The sequence below is a fragment of the Trichosurus vulpecula genome, chromosome 8 (assembly GCF_011100635.1).
Source record: "Trichosurus vulpecula isolate mTriVul1 chromosome 8, mTriVul1.pri, whole genome shotgun sequence".
Lineage (NCBI taxonomy): Eukaryota > Metazoa > Chordata > Mammalia > Diprotodontia > Phalangeridae > Trichosurus > Trichosurus vulpecula.
Genome location: NC_050580.1, coordinates 33,241,216 through 33,255,444, shown reverse-complemented (window position 1 = coordinate 33,255,444; position 14,229 = coordinate 33,241,216).

The window sequence follows — 14,229 nt, the reverse complement described above, 5'->3', positions numbered from 1 at the left end:
GGGAAGGAAGGGAGAGAGAGCAGGGAAGAAAAAAAGGAAAGAAGGGATGGAGGGAGGGAAAGAGGGAAGAAGAAATAAGAATTTATTAAGCACTTACTATGTCCCAAGTACTCTGCTGAAGCTCAAAACAGAAAAGCAGACAGTCCCCGCTGTCATGGGGCTCCCATTATCACGGGAAATGACACATATGGGAGAGTGTGGCATCAGGGCCAACGGCAAGGCTGGACAGGAGCGAGGCAACGGTAAGGCAACCTTTGTGTCACTTCCATTGGTAATAAAATCACAACCGTTCTGATGCCGGGCCATTTGATAGGGCAGCAACTTGGCCAACAAGAGCTTTTTGAGTGGTCAGTAGCTGTGACTGCTGAGGAGGAGGAGGAGGAGGTGGGGGATGCAGCGCCTGCAGAGGCAGTGACCAGCCGACATTTGCGCTAGGGCTGTTCCCGTGGATGATGCCTTCAGAGGCTGGGATGGAAGCCGGACCCATACTCTAAGTCCCAGAACTGGTTCCTCCCAGCCAGCTGCAGCTACCCCCTCCTTCCGGCAACCTCATGGGACAGAGTCCCCAGGAAGGTAACAAGGAGGAAGGCCCCTCTGAAAGTGTTCCCCCATTGCTTGGACAGTCTTTGGAGATCTGCTCTGCTCCTGAGGAAAGGGCAGGGAATCTCGTTCTGGGCCACTGTACTTCTCAGCTGAATTGAAGATGCACCTACTGGCCGCGTGACTGGGGTAAATGGTTTAACCACCCAGTGGCCCTCATGTAAGACCACAGTTTGCAGAGCAAGTCTTGATCTGCCTTATAGGCCCCTAGCTCTAGAACTGGGAGGAACCATAGAGGCCATCGAGGCCAACCCCTCACTTTACGGTTGAGGAAAAATTGCCAGAGAGATAAATGGCTGTCCTGGTCCCCCCAGGGAGTAATCTGCAAAGCCACGGTTTGAAGTCAGGTTCTCTCATCCTGAACGTGGCACTCTGTCCAGTAGCCTATTTTGTGTCTAAACTGGGAGATGCCCCACCTGTGAAATCATCTCCAGACCCCAATATTTCTGTGCCACACCCATAGCAAACTATTCACAAGTGGTGTATCTCCATAAGAAATGATGAATATGGAGAATTCAGAAAAACAGGGGGAGATTTTTGAACTGATGCTGAGTGAAGTAAGTAGAACCAAGACAACAGCAGGTAAAATGGTTACAACCACAAAATTAAAGTGAATACTGTGAACTTCTAGTGACCAAGCTCGTCCTAAAGAAGAGACAGAGAAGACACCTCCTCCCACCCCTGCTCCTTTGCAGAAGTGGGGGACTGTGGGAATGCACATTGCATATAACATCAGACTTTTTGATGTGTTAACTAATTTTGTCTTTTTTCCTCTTACCTTTAAAAAAATTCTGTATTAATCATATTGTTTCTTACAACACTATAATATTTCATTGCATTCATGTACCGCCACAGCTTGTTTAGTCGTTTCCCAATCAATCTCTGATTCTTTTCTAAAGAAAAAGAAAAATGAAGCTGGTTCCTCACCCCAGTAGCAAAAGTGGATTTCATTTGTTTCCATTTGTTATGCAACAGATTCCTTTGGTTTATGAAAATTCAAGGAGAGTTGTGTAAGTTAGGATTGTCTGTATTTGTGGAAACTCAGATCCTGGAGCTCCATAGCGTCCACAAAGCTTTCTCAGGCTTATCGCCTCATCCACCTCTCTCTTATGTGATAATGACAGCTCCCGTCTCTGTTAGTGATGTGTGCTTTCGAAAGAACTTCTCTCCCAACAGGTCTGTGATGTCAGTAGTGCTAGGATAACCATCTGCATTTTATAGAGGAAATTGAGGAGGGCTCAGAGAGTTGACATGACGTGCCCAAGGTCACACGGCTAGCACACAATAGAGCCAGGACTAATATCTACAGACCACACTGGACAAAGAATCATTGCAACCTGTAGGTGTCACTGTGGAGAGCAAAGTTGACTCACTGGACCTCCCTGTAGGTGAGAGGCTGACCACCAGGCCTACCTATTCCTGAAGCCTGGCTGGAGGCAGGACTTTTAGTTTACCGGCCTTCCCTTCGGACAAGGGATGGAGACTTTGCTCCAGGGTCCAAGCCATGCCCTTTTCCACTCTTTCTTCCTAGATTAGGGCTGGATTTCTTAGCTTCACAGTGTTGCTGTAGGCTGATGGTTCTGGAGATAAGAGGAACCCCACATTCCTTTAGAAATTCTGCCTTTGGGAAATTTAGAGGATAATCAATAGAATTGTGGCTAGGCAGCACTTAGCCAAGCTGGAAAGGAAGCTTCCCACTGGCTAGATTCTTTGTGGTCAAATGGCCAGTGACTTCTGTAATTACAAGGTACACACAAGAAAGGTACATTTCTCGGTTGACCATAAATTTATGTGGAGAAAAAACAAAACCAACATAAAAGAACATAATGAGAAAAACAAATTATAAGTGATTCTTGATACGGGATAAGCATGTGGAGAGAGCAAGGGTTTAAAGCGAAGAGTTTTGTTCCTCAGATCCTCCAAAATGGCTAATTCAGTTCATCCACCTTTCATGCAGAGGCATTCCCTCATGATCAGAAGCAACTCAAGCCCATCAAGGGTGGACTTCTACAGTCAGGTCCATCTCTGCGTCTTTCCGATTACCGTCACTGTGCTGGGGAGGGAAGGAAGCAGCCACTCCCACAGCCACATCACCACTGCTCGGTGCACAATTCCTCTTCCTCCAGATCAGTCTGAGATTCCCACCAAGTCCAGTTCCAACTATGAACTATCTCTTCCATCTATCCCTGGGCCAAAAAGAAGGAAAGGGGACACAGCCCCACAGTTCTCATTCAGAGTTTAAAGCACTTCCCTTGCCAATGTGGAAATTCATTTGAAATTGTCCCAAATGAGATAATATTTGTAAAAGCTCTTGACACAGTGCCTGGCACATAGTAGGTGCTCTGTAAAATAAATGCTTATTCCCTTCCCTCTCCCTTCCTGTCCAAACATGTCCCACTTGTGAGTTCCTTTTCTCACACAACTTAGCCTACTGTGTATGTGGGAGTGGCGGGGGAAGCAATGAATTTGGAGTCAGCAGGTCTGAATTAGAAACCTAATTCTCTCCTTACCATGTGTGTGACCTTCCCCTCTCTGATCCTCAGATCTAGGACTGGGAAGGGCCTTAAAGATCATCTAGTCATAGGATCGCAGATTTAGAATTGGAAAGGAAGTTGGAGGTCATCTGGTCCAAACCCCTCATTTCATGACTTTTTTTCCTGCCTTTCCAGAGAGGAAAAAGACTTGTTCCAAGTCACAAAGGCAGGTAGAATCTGAACCCAGGACCTCTGACTCTCCAGCTAGGGCTTTTTCCACTAATGCCACCTTTCGAACCGCTTAATTTTGTAGTCATTCTAGAAGGACCTCACAAACATCTAGGCCTTCTCCATTCTGCTTCTGTCATCTCCCTTTCACATTTAACTCCTGAACCTCTACACCAAAGCTACAGATCACTCACTGCATGCACTGATCATTTTAGAATATATGCTCCTTGAGAGGGGGAGAGTTCTTTGTATATCCAAGGGTTAGCACATAGTAAGCATTTAAGAAATGCTTTTTTCCTGACTGACTGAGGAAACTCAGGTCCAAAGATAGTGACTTGACCAAGGTCATAGTAGCAGTTAAGTAACAGCCGGGAACCAAGGTTTGAGGCTGCCACTTCAAATCTGGGAGTCTGGTCATGTGCCCCTTGTTGGATTCTCAGCTCCCTCAGACCAGAGTCTTTCCTGTTCCATCCTTGTGCTCCTTGGTGCTCAATATGACGCCTTCCTGTGCAGCATGGGAGCTTCATAAATGATAACCTTGGGTTAATTTGGCTAAGTGTGTCAGCAAAACCTTCAGACTTTTTGTCAGTCAATAAATGGGTTTGGCCTCCCTCCACGGGTTGTGTATAGAGATGTTCCCAGAAGTGAGTCAGCCTATTACCACACTCTTCAGTTGAAAAGTAGGGAGAGTGGTCCTGCCCCCTCTCTTTGCTGGAGGACTCACTAATAAATCATATAAAATCTGCCTGCAAATCAAATGGCCTTGGCAGGCTAAGGAGGGGTAGAGGAGCCTCCCCCCCCCATTGCCACCTCCAATGCTCCCCTTCCTTCATCATGCCCCAGATAGTGGATACGAACAAGTTCTGGGCCTACACTTTGTCTCTCCCCTGCTCTTATCACTCTGGGGTGTGTGTGTGTGTGATTCTTTCATAGCTTTAGGAGTGGGAAGGACCTTCAAGGCTATCACCTCGAACCCCCTCATTTTACAGATGAGAAAAAACAAAGCCCAGAGGTGAACTGACTTGCCAAAGTCCCCCAAGGAGAAATGGCAGTCAGGATTTGAACTCAGTCCCTGTGTTTCCAAATTCTGCAGCAGCCCTTTTACCAAATCATGCTTCTTTCTGCAGGTGTCATATTGTACTCTACTAGTCCAAAAGCCCCTTGAAAGCAGACTTGGGATCCTTTTTCATCTTTGTATGCTCAGGGAATCAAGTGCCCTGTGCTTTCTTGAGAGGGAGTGTCTTGTGGGTGGGGACTCTTGGTGTGGAAACTCCCTCCACCAAATGCACTCCTCCATGATAGTGGCAAACATCTTTGGCAAGCTTAGATTTCCCTCTTTTATGCCTTGATTGATAATAGTCACAGAATGATCAAACCAAGATCTCTTTACTGTATACCAAATATAAACCAAAGTCCACTTGAGTTCATAATGTCAACTTCATGGGTACAGGATGGGGGAGGTATGGCTAGGCCACAGGGAATGGGACAAGATGAGGTCTTCAAGTTCTTTATGCCAACAGTGTGGCATGGCCACCAAAAAGCTAGTGCCATCCTAGGCTGCATTGAGAAGGCTATGACGGTGTGAAGGACAGAAGCGCAATCCCAGTCCCACAGCCTCACATCTGGACAAGTGTGGTCAGGGGTGAGCACCATATTTTAGAAAGGTCTTGGACAAACTGGAGAGTATCCAGAAGATGACCAGGATGGGGAAGTGATTGGTGACCATTTCATGTAAGGAGGAGGCAAAGAAACTGGGGGGTGTTTAGCTCAGGAAAGAGAAGACTGGGGGGGGGTGGGGTTGGGGGCAGGAAATGGGAGCTGTCTCCAAGTATTTGATCACATGGAAGACTTGCTGGCTTGGCTCCGTGAGGCAGAACAATTTGCAATGTGAAAGCGGCAGCAGGCAGATTTCAGCTCCAACAAGGAGAACCGGCTCCAAAGGAGCTGGGTCACATCGGGAGGTAATGAGGTTCCCCTCGCTGGAAACTAGATGACCGCTTGTGAGAAACATTTATTGGGCATCGATGACCCAAGAACAGGTTGGACCAAATGACCACCGAAGGTCCTTCTAATCTATGATTCTAAGGAAGTCTGTGGGACTTTCTAACCTAAAGTCAAGAAACACCAGCATGGAGGGAAGGCTATGATGGAAATCTAGCTCCCTATAAGAAGTGTTTTGTAAGGAGGGACGGCGGCAGAGGAATATTCATGACAGCCGATGGTTAAATTTTCCTTATGAAAATCTTAAGAATACGAGTCATCCCACAGGTGATTAGTGGTCAAGGGATATAACAGGTAGCTTTTAGATAAAGAAATCAAAACAATATGTAGTCGTATGAACGAATGCTCTAAGTCATTACTGATGAGAGAAATGCAAATTAAAACAACCTTGAGATATCATTTTACACCTGCCAGATTGGCTAAAATGATTAAAGGGGAAAGCAACAAATGTTGGAGGGGATGTAGAAAAATGGTGACACTAATTCATTGTTGGTGCATCTGTGAACTGATCCAACCAATTTGGAGAGCAATCTGGAATCGTGACCAAAGAGTTATGAAACTGCCTTACCTTTTGACCCAACAATGCCATTACTAGGTCTATTTCCAAAGATGTTTAGGGAAAAAGGAAAAGAACCTGTTTGTTACAAAATTATCTATAGCAGCTCTCTTTGTGGTGGCAAAGAACTGGAACTTGTGGGAATACCCATCAATTGGGGAATGGCTGAACAGGTTGTGGTATATGACGGTGATAGAATACTACTGTGCTGTAAGAAATGGTGAGCTCAAAGGTCTTAGAAACATGGAAAGATTTGCATAAAGAATGAAGAGCAAGACGGGCAAAACCAAGAGAGTGTTGTATATAGTCACAGCAGTATTGTTTTAGGAGTGACTTGGAGCCAATGAGTCATTTTGACTGTTATAAATATACAAATTAACTACGAAGGATGTATGAAGGAAAATGCTATCTGCATCCAGAGAAACAGAATATGTATGGAATGATTTATATATGCATGTATACATACACACATTTATTTACATATATACACACAGAATATACATATATATTTTACATATATACATACACACTATATATATATATATATATATATATATATATATATATATGTATGTATGTATGTATGTATTTGTATCTAATGGTAGCCATCTCTAGGACTGGGGCAGGGGAGGAAGGAAAAAAAAGAAATTTACATGATAATATATTTAAGAGGAATAGCAAGTTGTACATAATAGACTTGTGGTTTTGTGTGCAATCATCTTTTAAAAATTATACTATGTTATGGAAATGCTTGTTTTATTCCATAAATTAAAATTAAAATAAATAAAAATTTTAAAAATTTCATTGTGAGCATTCATGTCTTGGAAATTAGCAAACACTGCAAGTCAGGGTTTGGCTTGTTTTATTCGTTGTCTAGACTTAGAAAGTGATGTAGAAAATGCTAATAATGCAGATTCAACTTAAAAGTGCCTACATGTTTTCCTCTGGGGATCTGGCAGTTAAACATTTACCAATACACTCCTAGTTGGAGGGCTTAACATCTGTGAGAAAGTGAGCTTAGGGGCATTATGGGGTAAATGTAGAAAGGGAACACAATGACAGTGAAGGAGGTTAAAGGGGGAAAGTCCATGTAAATGGAAGCTACTCAGGGTATAGAGTCTGTGCAAAGGAAGGAAGCCAGGATTTGGACTCCGAGGATGTGGGTTCAAACCCTCTCTCTGCCACTCCCTATTGTGTGAAACCGTGTCCCCTCCAGGGCCTTGGGGTCCTCCTCTGTAGAATGAGGGGGCTGGGCTAAATAACTTCTAAGGCCCCTTCTAGCCCATTATGAGTAATGCCAGGGTTTGATGAAAATAAGAAATTGAAATTCTGACAAGGGGTGCTTTCAATGAAGATGTGCTGCTTTGAAAATTCAGAAAATTACACTAATGTCTAGTAATCGTGACGAGCTCTGAGATGGAGCAATTATGTCGGCAACGTCTAGGGCCAAGCTATGGTTGCTGTAGAAATGAGCATGTGGGAGTTTCTCGAGGCAGAGCAGGTCATTTGTTGGTCAGGGCCTCGGGGCCAGGCCTTGGTGAAATTGTGAAGAAGGCAAGGGCCACACAGGATTTAGAGCTGGGAGGGACCTTAAAGGGTAGCCCCTTCCTTTTTACAGAGGGGAAACTGAGGCCCAGGAAGGCCGAAGCCTTGCCCAAAGCTAGGAGTGGATCCAGAATGATTTCCAATTTACCAAACTGAGACTTGCCCAGGGTCATTCAGCAAGTAAGTGTCACTGCCAGAATTTGAACACAACTCTCCCAATTCCAGACCTGGTGCTTCTTTCCCTGTAGAGCTGGGGAGAATGTCAGTGTCTAACCCAGAGCCTTGTATGGACAGTAGCTCTGCCACTTCACTGAATCCGAGGGTACCAGCAGTTCATGTAGGGGAGATAGGGACTCTTGTGCTACCCAGAAGTCAGGTCAACTAGCATTTATTAAATACCTACTATGTGCCAGGCACTGTGCTAAGCACCAGGTATACAAACACAGGCAGAAACAGTCCCTGCTCTCAAGGAGCTTCCAGTCTAATGGAAGAAACAACATGTAAAAATGAGGTGTGTACGGGATAAATTGGAGCTGTGTGAGGTAGTGAGAGAATAAAGTGTGAAGGCTTCACAGGTGGTTTAGGGTATATGTATATATATCTAAAATGTTTGAGAATCAATATTTAGAGAAAAGGGAAATGGGATAAATTTGAGTCTGTGGGAATCTGATTATTTAGCCTCTAGGAATGTCTTTCTCCTCCTCCTTCTTTAGATTTATAGAGGTCACCTCAGCTGTGAATGGAATACAAGATTGTGAAAGCTTCCCTATGAATAACTCAGGCAAGGCAATATTCAAATAGAGATAGTACAAATTTAGTTAGGATGTGAACCTCACCAGGCCTAAGTTTTGTTTTCCTATAAATCTTATGATTTTGGGGAAACCGGATGATATTCCCCTCTCCCCCTCCCCTAGCCTACTTACAGACAGCCATCTTAGCATTAAAGTTTCCCTATGAGGTGATTCTGTAGTTTCTGTGCTTGTATTGGGTAAAAACTTATGCCTGGTTAGATTGTGAGGCTACTCATCTCCCCAAATGGGGACAGGGGTCCAGCCTCTGGGGTGGATTTCTTAGAATTGTTTGTACAAGTGTATATATCTCCCTGCTTGCCTTCCCCCCCTTGCCTCTCTTCACTGCTATCTCCACCCTGGTAGTGAGAGATGCCCAATTTTCGAGACTTGATCAAATAAAGCTTCTGGGTTTTTTTTTCTGCCTTGAGAAACTGAGACACCTCTGTTTTTTTTTTTACTTGAGCCAGTGGTCTTTTGACCCACACAGTGCTAACCCTCAGAGGGAGGGTGCTGGCATTTAGGAGGAGTGAAGGTTAATCTGGCGCAGGCAGTGACTATATTCAGGGTCGCTAACCCCTGGGAAGCCCCACCTACACCTTTTGCTTCCAGCCTTCCCACCCACCTGATGCCTTTGGTATCAGAAGACCTGACTTCCAGGGGTGGCTTGCTGGGGCTTAGTGACTTTGTGACCTGGGAGAAGTCACCTCAACTCTCTGAGACTCAGTTTCTCCATTTGCAGAATGGGGAGAATAGGAATGTCAATATCTGTCTCTCAGAGTTGCTATGGGAAAAGCACTTTGTGAACCATAGTAAAGTATTCTAGAATTCCAAGCTATCGTTATCAGTTTCAATCTTGACCTGGGGATATTTGCAGCTTGCTCCTGGAGAGAGAACACACCCTCCCCCATGCCCGGCCTTTCTACCTCTTCAAAGACCTGCAGAACTCCCCTTTCCCAGTCACTTCAGCTCAATAAGGGAAGCTATTAGTACTTTTGAATTAACACTAGCTCTCATCTCTGGGAGCCAATAGACAATGAGTTCCTTAAGAGCAGAGGCTCGATTTTGGCCTTATTTTGTATCCACAGCCCTCTGTACAGTGCCAATGACCAGGGTGATAGTTTGATAACTGACATTTTTTAAGGCTTTTAAGGTCTGTGGAGCCCTTTACATATGTGGCCTCGTCTGGGCCTATGACCATGAGGTCAATCTTGAAAGCAGCTACATGTTGGCGTTCGCCTTCCTGAGCCACGGGCTTGCTCAAAGTTCTACCTCCCCTCCCCAGCCAAGTGGGACAAAGCATTTGGGTCTTCTGTTTGGGACGTCCGGGTCACATGAGCAACGAGACATGAACTAGGCATCTTCCCCCTCTTGAGGTCAGGCTGAGTGCACAAAGCCCACTCCAAGGAGAGACGGAGCACACTCACTGAAACCCAGCGCCCGAGGGAGGAGGATGAGGAGGAGCTGCAGGCAGGACAAGTGAGGTCCAGGAATTAGTAAATAGTGACCGTGTAGGCCCGGGCTCTTGGCCAAACACCTGCATTCACCGCCATAGACAGGCTGCGCAGGAGGGAGGTGGCCAGGTGCAGTGGGAAGAGCATCAGGCCCAGAATCAGAAGAGCTGGTAGAGTGAAGATAGTCATTCACACTGAGGCCTCGTTGTAGGGCAATCACTCTGGGAAGGGTCATGGCCATGTTATTATGGTGATGGTTGTCTTATTTGTCCAACTCAACAAACATTTATTAAGCACCTACTGTGTACACAGCCCCGTATGAAGCCAGCTTATCATCAACTTGGAATTCTCTCCACCCCTCAACTCTGTTATTTCCTTCTCCTACACCCTGAGACTAATCATGTAAACATTTGTGCATCTGGAGTCAGGAAGACCTGAGTTCAAATTTGGCCTCAGACACTTACTTGTTGTATGACTGTTAAGTCACTTAACCGCTCTCAGCTTCAGTTTCCTCACCTGTAAAAAAATAGGGATAATAATACCGCTACCTTCCAGGATTGTTGTGAGGATCAAATGAGGTATTTATAGAACACTTAGCACAATGCCTAACACATAGTAGGTGCTATACAAACGCTTATTCCTCCATCCTCCCCTCCTTCCTTTCTTCTTTCTTTCCTTCCCTCCTCAGTCCTTCTTCCCTTCCTTCTTCCTTCTTTCCTCCCTCCCTTCCTCCCTCCCTTCCTCCCTTCCTTCCTTCCTTCCTTCCTTCCTTCCTTCCTTTCTTCCTCTCTTCCTTCCTTCCCTCCCTTCCTCCCTCTCTCCTTCCTTCCTTCCCTCCTTCCTGCCTTCCTTCCTTCCTCCCTTCCTTCCTCCCTTCCTTTCTCTCTTCCTTCCTTCCTTCCTTCCTTCCTTCCTCTGCTACCAATCCTCGGGGCAGTCTAGAAATGTGAGCTGTTATTAGTGTGTTGTCTTCTCTGCCCGCCCACCCCCTCTCACTCCTTGTAGCTCTTCTGCTCCTACGGTTCAGATATCCTAGTCTGGCCTTCTGCAATTCTGTCCACAGCGGAAAGCCACCCCTGCTGTTCATTATTGTTGCTTTTCTGGAGGGAAAGATGAGGGCTGGGAGTGAATTCAGCATCTCTTTAGGGCAGGGGGCCAACCCCCTCAGGGAAGAACAGTGAACACCCAGAAAACAAATGTCAGTCAATTATGGAATCTGGGGAAACAGCAGGATGTGTTTCCGGCTCCCATATTTATAAGCAGCCAATATTTGTGCTCTGAACTGTCTGGGCCCAGGACTTCTAGATATCTATCCAGAATACTGAGCTGATGCGTCAGAGTGATAGTGACCTCCATTTCCGGCCTCTCTGATTCCATGATTTCTAAGCACAGAAGCACACACACACACACACATACGCTCTGGGAGGGAAGGGAGGTCAGGCCTCAGCCTGGGGCTTTTTGCTGCTTATTGTGCATCATTTAATAATTTTGTGCCTTCTCCCAACAGTAAAGAGACCCAGCCACAGCCTAATGCAGCAGAACTACTCTGAAGATGAATGAAATCATATTGGTCAAAATGCTTTGAGGCATTAAGGAAGGAAGAATGCTCTCTCCACCGAAGGTATGATTGACATTTTACAAAACCTCAAGTGTCAACCTTCCTTCCTTTCCCCTTATGTATGTATCAAGGCCAAACTCTTCTTGGCTTCTAAGGCCCCAGTACTGAACCCATAAATTCTGGATGATCATAGGATTTAGAGCTGGAGTGTCCGGACCTTGGTCCATCACCTTGTCCAACCTTCTCATTTTACAGAGGAAGAAACTGAGGCCCAGAGATGTAAATGGAAGAGATGTAGGAAGGAGGAGCTATAGCAGGAGGGCTAGCAGGAGGAGATGGAAGAGGAAGAGAGGAAAAGAAAGAGGGAAGGAAATGAAGAAAGGAAAGAATAGGAAATGGAGGAGGAAAGGAGGAATGGGAATAGAAGAGGAAAAGATGGGTAAGGAGGGGATGGAAGAAAAGGGTAGATAAGGAGGGGAAGAAGAGGAGGAGGAAAGGAAATGGAAGATAAGGGAGATGAAGAGGAAGAAAAACAGGAAAAGACAAGGAACAAAGTGAGGGAAGAGGAAATACAGGCAAATGAGGGAGAAGAGATGGATGGAAAGGACTAGGAGGAGGCAGGGGAGAAGAAGGAGGAAGCAGGAAGAGGAGAGTAGAAAAGGAGGAAAAGCAGCGATTTGTGCACAAAGGATCTGGGGGTTTTATCTGCCTACCTGTGAGTGGGAGCCAGCAATGCATGTTGTGGCTGCTAGAAAAGCAATTCACTAGCAGAAAGATTCTGAGAGACCCAGGATGAAGGAAGCATTGGCCTCATGATGCCCTCTTCCCTGGACGGTCCAAACCTGCAGAACCATGTTACGAGTTAAGAGCACCACATTTTAAGAGGAATATTAACACTAGAGAGAGCCTGTAGGAAGATGACTGCAAAAAGGAGACCAGGACTGCTCTGGCTGAAGGCACTAACTTGAGCATGGTGCAGGGTGGGGGAAGGGAGATCCATGAGCTCTGTCTTCCAACCCTGAAAGCACTGTTATGAGAAAGAGTCTGGGCTTGCTCTGTATTGTTCTTAAGGCCTGCCTTGGAAGTTGTAGGGAAGTAATTGGTTTTGTTTTGTTTTTCTGATCAACATAAGAAAGAACTTCATAACTGGAGCTATCCTACAGAAGAGCAAGCTTAATCAAAAGAAGGTGAGTTCCTTGTCACTGGGGGTTTCAAACAGAGGCTGGATGATTCCCTTTCACATGAGAGGGAATTCTTGCATGAAGAAGTTGGACTGTCATAACTCACTTTTATACAGCCTTTCCAGGTCTATGAAGTGTTTTCTTCAATGATCCTATCCTCATACAGAGGTGAAGGGACCTCAGAGGATCATGGGATTAGAAGCAAGAAAGGTCCCTTAGAACTCATCTGGTCCAATCTTCTCCTTTTGCAGATGATGAAACAGAGGTCCAGATACCTTAATTTGTACCAGCTCACAAAAGTAAGTGAGATTTAAAAATCCTAGTAAGACTGGGGTTTGAATCTAGACTCTCTGACTTTAAAGTCAGTGTACTTTTCACTCAACCACACTGCCTCTCATCATAGGATGGAATCGCTTTTATATGTGGTCAACTATGTGGTCATCCAGTGTCTGTTTGGAGATCTCCAGAGAGAAGGTACCTTCCACCTCTCAAGGCAGCCCTTCTTCCACTTTTTTTAATTGTTGTGTTTGTCCTTCATTTTCAAAGAGGACCATGGCATCAGAGAAATGACGTGACTTGGAGTTGACTCTGATTTGAGTGAGGGAGGCCTGTGCAAGGTCACCTGTTAGAGTCTGACAAAACCAAAATAATTTTTATCCTTAGGGTAGTAATATCTTTTTGAAATTTGATCTGCATATTTTAATAAAAATAATAATTTCCTTAAATCAAAGATCTCCATAGATGGAAGGACCTTAGAGACTAACTCTTAACCCAAATAAGACTCTTTCACAAGATAAGTGGCAAATGGTCCTACAGAATTTACTTGAAGACTTCGAGTGGGGAGGAACCCACTCCCTCCTGGGAAACTCTTTGTGCTCTAGGATGGTGCTAATGGTTACTTTCCATAGAGGGAGTTTATCTCTAAAAGAAATATTTGTTTAAATGTAGACATTTAAGCCATCATCTAGGTAGCTTACTAGGTTTAGTAACTCGGTTTAATTCTATGATGAACTAAGATTGGTTTGTGATCTCATTTGAGCACTACCTTTAGAATTAAATACCAGGAACCACATATACCACCATAAACATAAGTTTTAAACTTGAAGAGAAGCAAAATCTGATGTAGGAAAGACTTTCTGACCCCACTGGTAGAAATAAAAATTTAAGAGAGAAAAGTAAGTCCTCACTTTTCAATGCCTCACTTTCTCCTCCAGAGCCATCTGGGTCCAGGGACCAGATATTCATTGGGATGACTGGAGATGACCCAGGATGCAATGGAAGACCCTGGCCCTTTTAAGCTAAGGCCTTTTCTCGTTAGAGTGAGGTAATGCCCATTCAGTGAATAAGCCTCTTTAAGAAGTGAGTCTAGGGATAGCCCCTTTAATTAGAAAAAAAGAAAACAAAATCAAGCTGGGAGAGGAAGACCCTCAGGGTTTCTGTTCCGAAGAGAAACAGATACCATTGACATTCACTCCAAGCCAGGAGGTCTCAAAATATGGCCATTAAGTGGAGCTTGGGCAGGGACCTATTGTGGTCCAATCTATGAGCTTCAGAGTGAACTGGGTTTAAGATTTTGTGAAAGAAGAAAGACAGAGAGAGAGAGAGAGAGAGAGAGAGAGAGAGAGAGAGAGAGAGAGAGAGAGAGAGAGAAAGGAAAGAAGAAAGAAATCTAGCCAGTAAACCCCAAGTTAAGTGGGTGGCTTCTGGCCATCAAAATTTACCTTCCTTTGGAGAGGAGGAGGAGAAGGAGAGGGAGTAGACTGAACTGCCTGAAGGGACCCAGCTAGTTGGGTAACTCACTTTTTTAAATAGTATTTTTCCCAATTACATGTTAAGACAGTTTT